The 9,175-nt window shown below is 40.5% G+C and overlaps 1 protein-coding gene across 1 annotated transcript in view; it reads right to left on the bottom strand.

Moving 5' to 3' along the window:
- Positions 1–9,175, bottom strand: part of WHSC1 (Wolf-Hirschhorn syndrome candidate 1) — a 59,450-nt gene that overhangs the window by 12,945 nt on the left and 37,330 nt on the right. The gene's annotated exons all lie outside the window — the stretch shown is intronic.

Genomic DNA, 9,175 nt, shown 5'->3' with positions numbered 1-9,175 from the left:
CTCTTGCCACTTTGTTCCCCCCACCTTTAATATAAGTTTGATTAAAAACTGTGCATTTGTGGAAGTCTCCCAAAAGGACTACAGAACAGTGACCTTCACCAACTCAACAGCAGCCAAAACAAAACACCATAACTTTGTAACACAGCATTTTATTTATACTTAATTCTGTAATACAGTTAGCTAGAAGGGCCTAGCCAGTAACACAGGGATATCTTCAAATCCCTTGACTAAAGTCTGAATACATAATTTATGAGAAAGTAACAGTTAATTTTAGAAAGAAATGTGGTAAACTTCAAGCTGCATATGAAAGTCTCCGACCCAAATATTCTCCAAGAAAGCGGGAACAGTACATAGAAGAGAAAGAAAGAAAAGAAGTGGGTCTACGGTTATGTTCAAGGAACATTACAGCTAACAGTAAATTCAAAATACTACAAAAGATAGCCCTGTTATGGATAAATCTTGTATAACAGATCTAGATGTATTCATTTACTTAAAAAAACCCAAACTACCAAGGAACATATTTAAAAGAAACTACAGGGCAGTTTTCAGGTCAGTCGAATCTAGAGAGGGAATGGACAACCGTGCCATTTGTCTTATCTCACATGACACCAGAACATGCAGAATTTCACGTTGTAGCCCCCACGTGGTACTCAGCGAGTTGCGTTTGGTATTCAGCCACGTACAAGTCCTTTGGAACCAGGCCTTTTCCTCCCGCGGGAGCATGCTGCAATCAAACCCATCTCCATCCTTTTTGGTAAGCCAGAACGCCCTCTAACTTTCTCCCTAAGAATTTTCTTCCAGCACGAAGAGAATTTTGGTGGTTTTTCTCTAAACATCATCTGTACTTTAGAAAGGTTGTTGAAAAGTCAGGCATGGGAACTGGAGGCAACAGCCCATTACAGATCTCCTAAGTACAATATCCAAAGCAAACCAACACCCTACTCTTCATCGTGTCTGTTCTGCCGTGTAAGGATCTCCCTAATTTTGTCAGTACAGCACTGAAATTCGCTGTCAATTGCTGCAGCACTCAAGAGACCGTTTCGCCAATGGCCATTTGTCAGGATACAGACATGCTGCTTTACACAAAGAATTTGCTTTCTGTTTTCAGACACATGATCTCGTATTTATCTACAGTAAAACCCATTATTACAAACGGCCCAGTGTACCGAGGAATGGAGACAGCTATGTGCAACCTCCCATGTCAGCCAATCTCCATGTAATGTGCACATTTCACAGAAGTGATTTATTTTGAAATCAGAGAGAAAAACGTAAGGCTGAACCAGGCCTAGCTTTAGTCTTCATAAAATCCCTTTAGAACCACTGGTTTTGAGCAATTACTTCTCACCCTTGCTGCCAGTTAACTTGCATTCCTCCCTTTAACGCTTGCCTTCCTTGATCACATCTAAACATATTTTGGAAATTGGATCAGATTGATGGGTTGTTTGGGGTTTTTTCCCTTCCAGATTACTTGCAAGCGGATAAATGCATTTCCTCTGTGCAAACGCATAGTAACAAAGTGATTCGTACTCACACTTCACCTATGAATATTCCTACAACTGGAGTGATGTGGAGATTCTGCCTGGCCCTTTTAGAAACAGTTAGAAGAAACTGCACGTAAAATCACTGCTTTGTTCAGGCACCAGGAAATCTCTGTGCCCTGGAAGCAGCTCTGAAACCATAAACTGCAAATGCAACCCGAGTGCAAGGCCAGGAGCAGCCGGTTCTTGCTGGGCAGGGGCAGGTAAGGAAAGGCAGCGTGGGAGCTCAGCAGAAACACAAAAACCTTTTCCCTTACAGTTTCAGTAAAATTACACAATTATTTCTGTTTGCACTATTCCCACATAAACACTGATCGGCGTAAGCAGTGCGCTGCTCTAACGTTTTTAGTGCCTCATTGTGTTCCTGTTTCAACTAGTCAAAATTAGTCATGTTTAGAAAAGGAGAAAAAAATCAGCTGGGAGGTCTTAGATCTGGATTTGTTTTCTGCTTTTAAAAAACAACTGCTCTTTATGTTGTAAGCAAAACAAGCCGTCTTATTTTAACTCGACACTGCGGTTGTTCCCCATCTTTTCCCTGCACAATGTACACCCAAAATCCTGACTAAAAACCCATTTGTGCAGCACATCTGAAGAGTTAAGACAGCCTTGCCAGCAGCAAAAGCTTGAGCAAGGAACTCCTCACTACTTTTGGAGGCAGAGCAGAGAAACAGAGCACATCCAGTGACAAATATATTCAGTCACAAGAGAATAAGGTTTGTTTCAAAGCAATGGTTTCCTAGCTTTTCTTTGGTTTATATTAAAATAAAGGATGCCGACCACTATACGGAAAGGTAACCCTTTGGCAGATTAATTTTTCAGAAACTCCCTAGATATTGGTGACGAAATCCCAGCCATTTGTGAACCATAGGTTGACAGCCATTTCCCTGCAGAACTGAGATTTTTGCTGCCTCAGAATTAATGCACCAGCCCTTTGCTTAAATTAAACAGTCACTGAGCCAAAAAGGAGCAGCGCTGGCAAGAATCAAACTCCACATCACAAATGCAACCTCAAACCCCAAATTCTATCAGCTTGTTCAAGATAAAACTTGGCAATTTACACCCGCCTATAGATTAATGTCAGATTTCAAGCACGAATACCAGCACACACAGCAGGAACAAAATACCTTGGCTTCATCAACTGTATGGCTGCCAGACTGGGAGTATCTTTCAAGATCTCTCCTTTAGGGCTCTCAGGAGCCTCACACACTTTGCAAATGAAATGCTCTATTAAGCACCAGCTTTGCAGTGCACAGAGAAGCCTGGGTACCTGCTCACGGCTGCTGCAACTCCTAGGAATCAATACATCCGTAAGCAGCTCAGGGATGCACTGAGCAGGCTGCAGCTGCAGAACGCACCGCTCCATCCTTGCTACCACGACCAAAGGTTTAGCCATCACAGCATCCACGTTACATGTAACTCGCACACAGCTCACATCCGCTCCACCATCATTTAAGAGTTTTTATACTGGCTAATTGCAGGGGGCTAATAAGGAGGGATGCTTGCAGATTCCCCACTGTAAGAGAGGACAGCACTTCCTCAGGATAATTCAGTTTGAGCCTAATCTCGCCTTATTTCTATCTTGCAGAAGGCAAAGAAAACACTCTCTAACAGGCATCTCCCTTTGCAAATAAGCCCTGTTCTACACAACCATCTTTTGGGAAAGCTCCTCTGTGAAGAGAGCCAGGATTCAACAACTCAGCTCCTGAGGTTATCCTGAAAAAGCGAATGGAAGTATCAGGGAAGTAAAACGAGCGGCTGTCCCGTTCAGGCCTGTAGAAAAGGCTGAGCCAACCTTCATCCAACGCTCCTCAGAGAGGATTTACAACCCAAGGACAGGCAGAGCACAGGATGCTGGGGAAAACGGTGTTTGTACCCCAAGCAAGCTGCAACAGCACCAACAGTTTCCGATTCACCACGGGGACAGTTGAGTTTCACAACAAAAATACCTTCACATTAAAACAGTCGCCAACTAAAGATTGGTTTACAAGACAATTGCTGGAAATCAGTTCATGCTGACGTGAAACACAGCCACCTCTAAAATGAAAAAGAATGTTTTTGTGGTTTGTTGATACAACTTCCCATGCAAGTGCCCAAATCTCAGCATTCAGTAAAAATCAGCACAGGTTTTTGGTGGCTTTTTTCTTTAGTTGTTAAGTTACAAACGTAAATCTTTCCCTTGTGATCATGCCAGAGCTTGTCTTGTCCTTACTGTTGTAATATAATCTCCTTAGCAAAGTAAATTGCATGTAATTAACTCTTCTGATATTCAGGCCGAGGTTCAAAGTAATCAACATTTAGATTAGCGGTAAAACCTGTTACTTAACGATTTGTAGCAATTGCCTGTTTGCTATTTGTTCTGCTTAATATTTTGAGCAATTTTCTATGTCTAATAAAGCCAAAGTAATATCCTTAAAAGTGCAAATTTAGGGTAAAAATGGCAACGCTGTTCACTTCAGATTTATAGCAAGTGACAAGTTTCTGCAGTGAAACCATACCCAAACACTCTAATATCACCTCCACTTCTCATTAGCAATTAATGATGCTGCAACATCAGCACTGAGCAACCGAGTGGCATTTCAGAAACCAAATGCAGCTCTTCCCGCTGGAAACTGTGCGTCTGCACACACGAGTGAGAGAAAGAGGCAAAACTGGCCTAAAAAACCAGATCATGAGGAGCTCGGCTCTTCATTTGGGCTGGGCCAGAACTCACTTCAGGGATTAATGGGGTTCAGAATGCAGTTGCTCACAGAGGCAACAAATTTGCCGTCAGGCTCCCAAGGCAATCTTCCCCACGTGTATCACCTCTCATTCACTACTCGCACACAGCAGACTCGAGGGGAACGTGTAAGGGGACACATTACGGCATTTTCCCAAGTTCTCTATAGCTCTGTTACCGGAAAAGGACTTGTTACCAAGTCAAACTGGGACAAAATTTTGGCACTGCTGTAAATTCCTTGGGGTTTGTATTATATTTCTACCAGTGAAAGGATACAAATTGTGGCAACGTGTCATTGGTTTAAGAATTGAGTCTACACATCTCTGGGGATTTTGATCATGTGTCCTCTATTACTTCAGCTTTTCTGGGCAATACTCAGATCCACAACGGTACAGGAACCAGCGTATCAAGGTCTCGTACCCCCAAAGTATTTAGAATTTTCTTTTGAACTGTGCTAAAATTCTCTGTTCACAATAACCAAAAGAAGGGTTTAATGGATTCTTTCAAACACCAACCTCTTTTTAGAGACTATATAAGAATGCTTATAAAAGCAATCTTCAACCTTAATTCTTAACTGAATGAAGATGCTTTGCATACTGCAATATTTGATGGACAAAGCCAGATTACACCAGCAACCACCACTGAATACTGGGTCCTTTTTTAATTGCTAAATATAATGATGAGATTTACTTTTTCAATACTGCTTCCTGAACTACTACTCCCCATTTCTTTGCAGAAGGGATGTACAATGTGCATACAGATGCAAGGACTGGTTGTGGAATAACGGGGTTTCCTTCTCATTATTACGTTGAATAAATAAGAATTTGTTTTTGATGGAGGCTGCTGGGCAGGCTACGACAAGAGGAGCAAAAGTGTTCAACTGCATGTTTAAAATAAGACTTAAAACACGAGAGTATTACAAGGAATTGAGTCAGCTTTGTGCATTTTGTGAGCTTATGTTTACATTCTTAATTTTGTCTTTTGACTGATGCTCTCTAAAAAGATTAAAGGGAGGGGCAGGAAGATGATTTGACAGAAACATTGTGCACAAAATCACTTCTCAAATGTTTTTCCTACTTTCAGACTTTCCTCAGCTGCAACACTGAGTTTCAGTTCATGGCACAGTTCACTGCTCCACCAGTTAAAGCGCTCAGCAGTGAAAGGATAAGAACTAACACAGGGAAACATTCAATTCTACGGCTTTTTAACCATTCTTTTGCAACCAGGTACCTGATTTCAGTCTCAGCCACACACCTCAGCAGAAATGCGAGCCAATTCTTCATTCCCTGTGGCTTTTTTTTTAAAAGAAAAGAAGAAAAAAGTTGGATGCAAGCTGGCATGTGCACTCAGCTCGTGGATTTCTAGAGTCACGTGGGTGAACTCTGCAAATGGCATCATTAGGTCCACATCCGGATGATGGAAATTTCACTTAAAAAGAACAGAAAAAAAGATAGGTACTGACGAACTCCCAGCTGGCATCCAGTCATACTGATGCATGTTGTAAGAAAAAAATAGCCTAAAATTTAAAATTTGAAACGATCCTGTTTCAAAGAAGCAGGTGAGGATGAAGTGAGATATTTATGTGGACATTTGCTCCATCCAATCACTCGAGGAACTATTTTTCCTGTTTAAAATTTTCTGCTTCTCTTCAGACAGCTCCAAAATCAAATAGTAAATACCAGGGCCAGGAAAACCATCGCACTGTAACTCCAAGGAAGAAGAGATTTGGAAATTCTAGGTCTGAAAATAAATGGTTGTACTCATCCAATCTGCAGCCCAAGAATTTAAGAAGTTACCATAGTAAGAACATAAAATGCAACTGCTCTGCTTGTGAACACTGGCTCTCAATCGGCTGTTGACCTGGCTATTAAACATTAGTTTTGTTTTAGGCTTAGAACTAAGTCTTCTTTTTCAAAAGATGATCTATAAAAGTGTCTTGGCTGGCTCAGTGTTATCCTGGGGGCAGGGATGGGGTGGTGGTGGTGTCTTTCTTAGCCCTCCTGGCTAACGGATGTCCTAAAGGACCAGAGCATCAGTATTTGCTGAGGCAAGAGCTGACAGCTCATGGAGCAGAAGCAAGTTTCAAATATTGTTCACTGTGTGTTAGCAATTGCAAAGTGAACAACATCCACATTTCTCCTAGATCCAATTCAGACAAGCTTTCCCTGCCCAGTGTTTGAAGGTTCAAAACCAATTTGGAAATTTTGAGTGAAAAAGTTGCTAACATTTATCCACCTATGGTGCCCACACTGGCATGGGCTCCAACAGTTACTGCTGCACCAGCTGCATCCGTTTTCAGGCTTTTCTAGCTACCAAAGCACAATTTTTATTTTAAAAGCTTCTTCTTCAGTAAACTCACTTTATTAACTCATTCAGTCTTATAAAAATACTTCTTGCATTACTCATACATGTTCGCTTAACAGCACTTCTTAAGCACTAAGAATAAGCTTTGGTCTTAGTCATACTCAAGACAATAGCGGTGTTCTGTCACGTTGTGCTTAAGCAGCTATAAAAGGAACTAAAGGGCAAATTTTTCCAGAGCCAAAAAAGTTAACCCTCCTGCTTCCCCTTGTTTAACTTGAGCATCTCTCGTTTTATAATCCTGGTTGTATAACATCAAATGGAAACAAAATCCATTATGTATATGTATTTTAAAGCTAGGGGGATATAAAATGAAAAAAAAAAAAGCATGGCAGAAAATTATTTCCTTCTGCTTTTCTGTTTGGTGAGCAAGTCATCTCCACAGCACGATCCACAAAAGAGAGGTCCCCCAAGAAGTGACCTGCCACTCTTTCGGAGTTGTATTAAGACACTCACTGGCTTAAGTGGCATCCTCTCCCAGGTCATCTACCTTTTACCAGATAACTGCATCTTTTACAAGCATTTCGGAAGCATGTTTCCATGACTTCTGAATGCTCTTGGCTATTAAAGTTCCACTCTGCTTAAAACCAAGGACACCACTACAAGCTCAGAGTTCAGCGTCAGCGATGGCCACACCAGAGTCATCCAGGAGGAAGTGGCCTGCTCTGGCTCTGAGACTTCTCTGGAATAAGTCTGGAGTACACATGCTTTGATAAGCAAACTCTTTCCATAGACAAACCCCCAGAAACTGCATTGGTTTTTCTTATTAACAAAAACCTCAGCGGCTAAAGGGTTGGGTTTTTTAATCTAAGCACAACTTACATGAAAGCAAGTCAATAAGGAACATACAAACGACAGATCAGACTGTACGCAAAAGACAATCTATTGTGCACCCACACGGAGACAGAAAAACTGACAGAGCCAATTGAGTTACAGTTAACATTTCCTTTATTTCAGTATAAGAATTCCTGAACTGAATGAAGAATGATATTTTGGCCCATACTGCTAGACTAGATAAATTCTTTAAGTATGCGGTGCCACAAGTGTACACAGTACTATAATAGCAAAAAAGACGGCCTGGGACAAGTTTCATTTTTATTATTAGCAGGAGTTAGACGTTTCAGATAAGGATATTATGCATTTCTGAATTTGCCTAGAAATTTAATTAAAACTCTGAGAACATTTTAAAACATTATAAAATTGCCTACAGATACTCATGATGCTTTGGTAGGGGATGTGGAATAAAAACCTACATCATGTAAACATTCAGCAAACAGATTCTCTGCACTCTGAAGCCTAAGTAATACACAAGATGAGAGTAATTACAGAAGAAACTTAATTTTCTACACAGAACGTGCTGCCAAAGAACAGGAGTCAAGCCTAGACTTTTTTTCCATGTGAAAGTAGAAGCATGGTAACAAAACTGCATGATCTGGTGGGCAATGCAGGTCATTTCAAATGTTAGAGGTTTTAGCAAGAAAAAAGCCCAATTACTTGCAGTGTTCCACAAAAACGTACCCCTGACTGCTTACTGGTGCTTTGAAACAGGAAAAAAATATCTATAGGAATAGAGAAACAAACGCAGGAAACAACTGTCTGCTATAGCAGTCAGAGGATTTAAAGTGGCACCATATATTAAATTATCCTTCAGGATTGTTTTCAAGAGAAAATTCTCTTCGAAGGAAGCTTGAAATGAAATACTAGAAGCACACTGATTTTGTTTAACAACCTACAAGGTTAGCTTCAACTATTTTTTCTTTAAGGCAGTGGTTTATTTAAAAGAATGTGAATTCCTTCCTTCCTTCCTGTTCTTGGGATGTCCAAGACAGTTTCTTTTACTGTCAGTAAGTGTGCCTAGAATATTTTAGTTGTATGCTGTAGTACAACTAGACTGCAGGGTCGATACATGGAGCTGACGTACTGTTCGAGTTGCAAGCTGCGCATGTCTCATGACTGCCTTCTCAGTCAAATACCTTACCTTTTAAGAATTGTACGTGTTTTCTCCATTATGTATACAAAATAATACTCATTAAAATAATGAATAAATGAGAAACCAAATCTGCCTCAAACTGTTAATGAGAAAAAAATACACTGTTTAATAGGCAGAAAAAGAGCAAATTTTAAGGCTTGCATTATTATAACTTGCACTATTAGGCCTTGGAAAAGCAAGAAGTTGTAGCTATAACCAGCAGCTGAGCTTGTTTTGACACGAGATGTTACAGAAAGACCGCAGAATTCCCTCTAGGGAAGATACAAGGAATTTACAATAAGAGCAACACCTTCAAAATCTTTCACAGGCTTCTTTAAACTGCCAACTGCTGGTCAGCTCATACTTCACTGGGATATGATGAATGACAGACTAGCTAATACTCTAGAGTATTACAGGTTCTTTATTTTGTCCTCTTTTAGAAAAAAAATGCAATTTCTTTGACAAAGTTCAGAAGTGGTATCTAGACTCTGCAGGATACTGTAACACTTATCTCCTGTCAACAAATCCATCCAACTCAATGAAGCCAGCCAATAACCACAAAAACTGATTGAAAAGCTGAAGCAGATATGT

This window comes from Mesitornis unicolor, unplaced genomic scaffold, assembly GCF_000695765.1.
Source record: "Mesitornis unicolor isolate BGI_N332 unplaced genomic scaffold, ASM69576v1 scaffold1084, whole genome shotgun sequence".
Taxonomy (NCBI): Eukaryota; Metazoa; Chordata; class Aves; order Mesitornithiformes; family Mesitornithidae; genus Mesitornis; species Mesitornis unicolor.
This window is presented reverse-complemented; position numbering and strand designations above follow the sequence as displayed.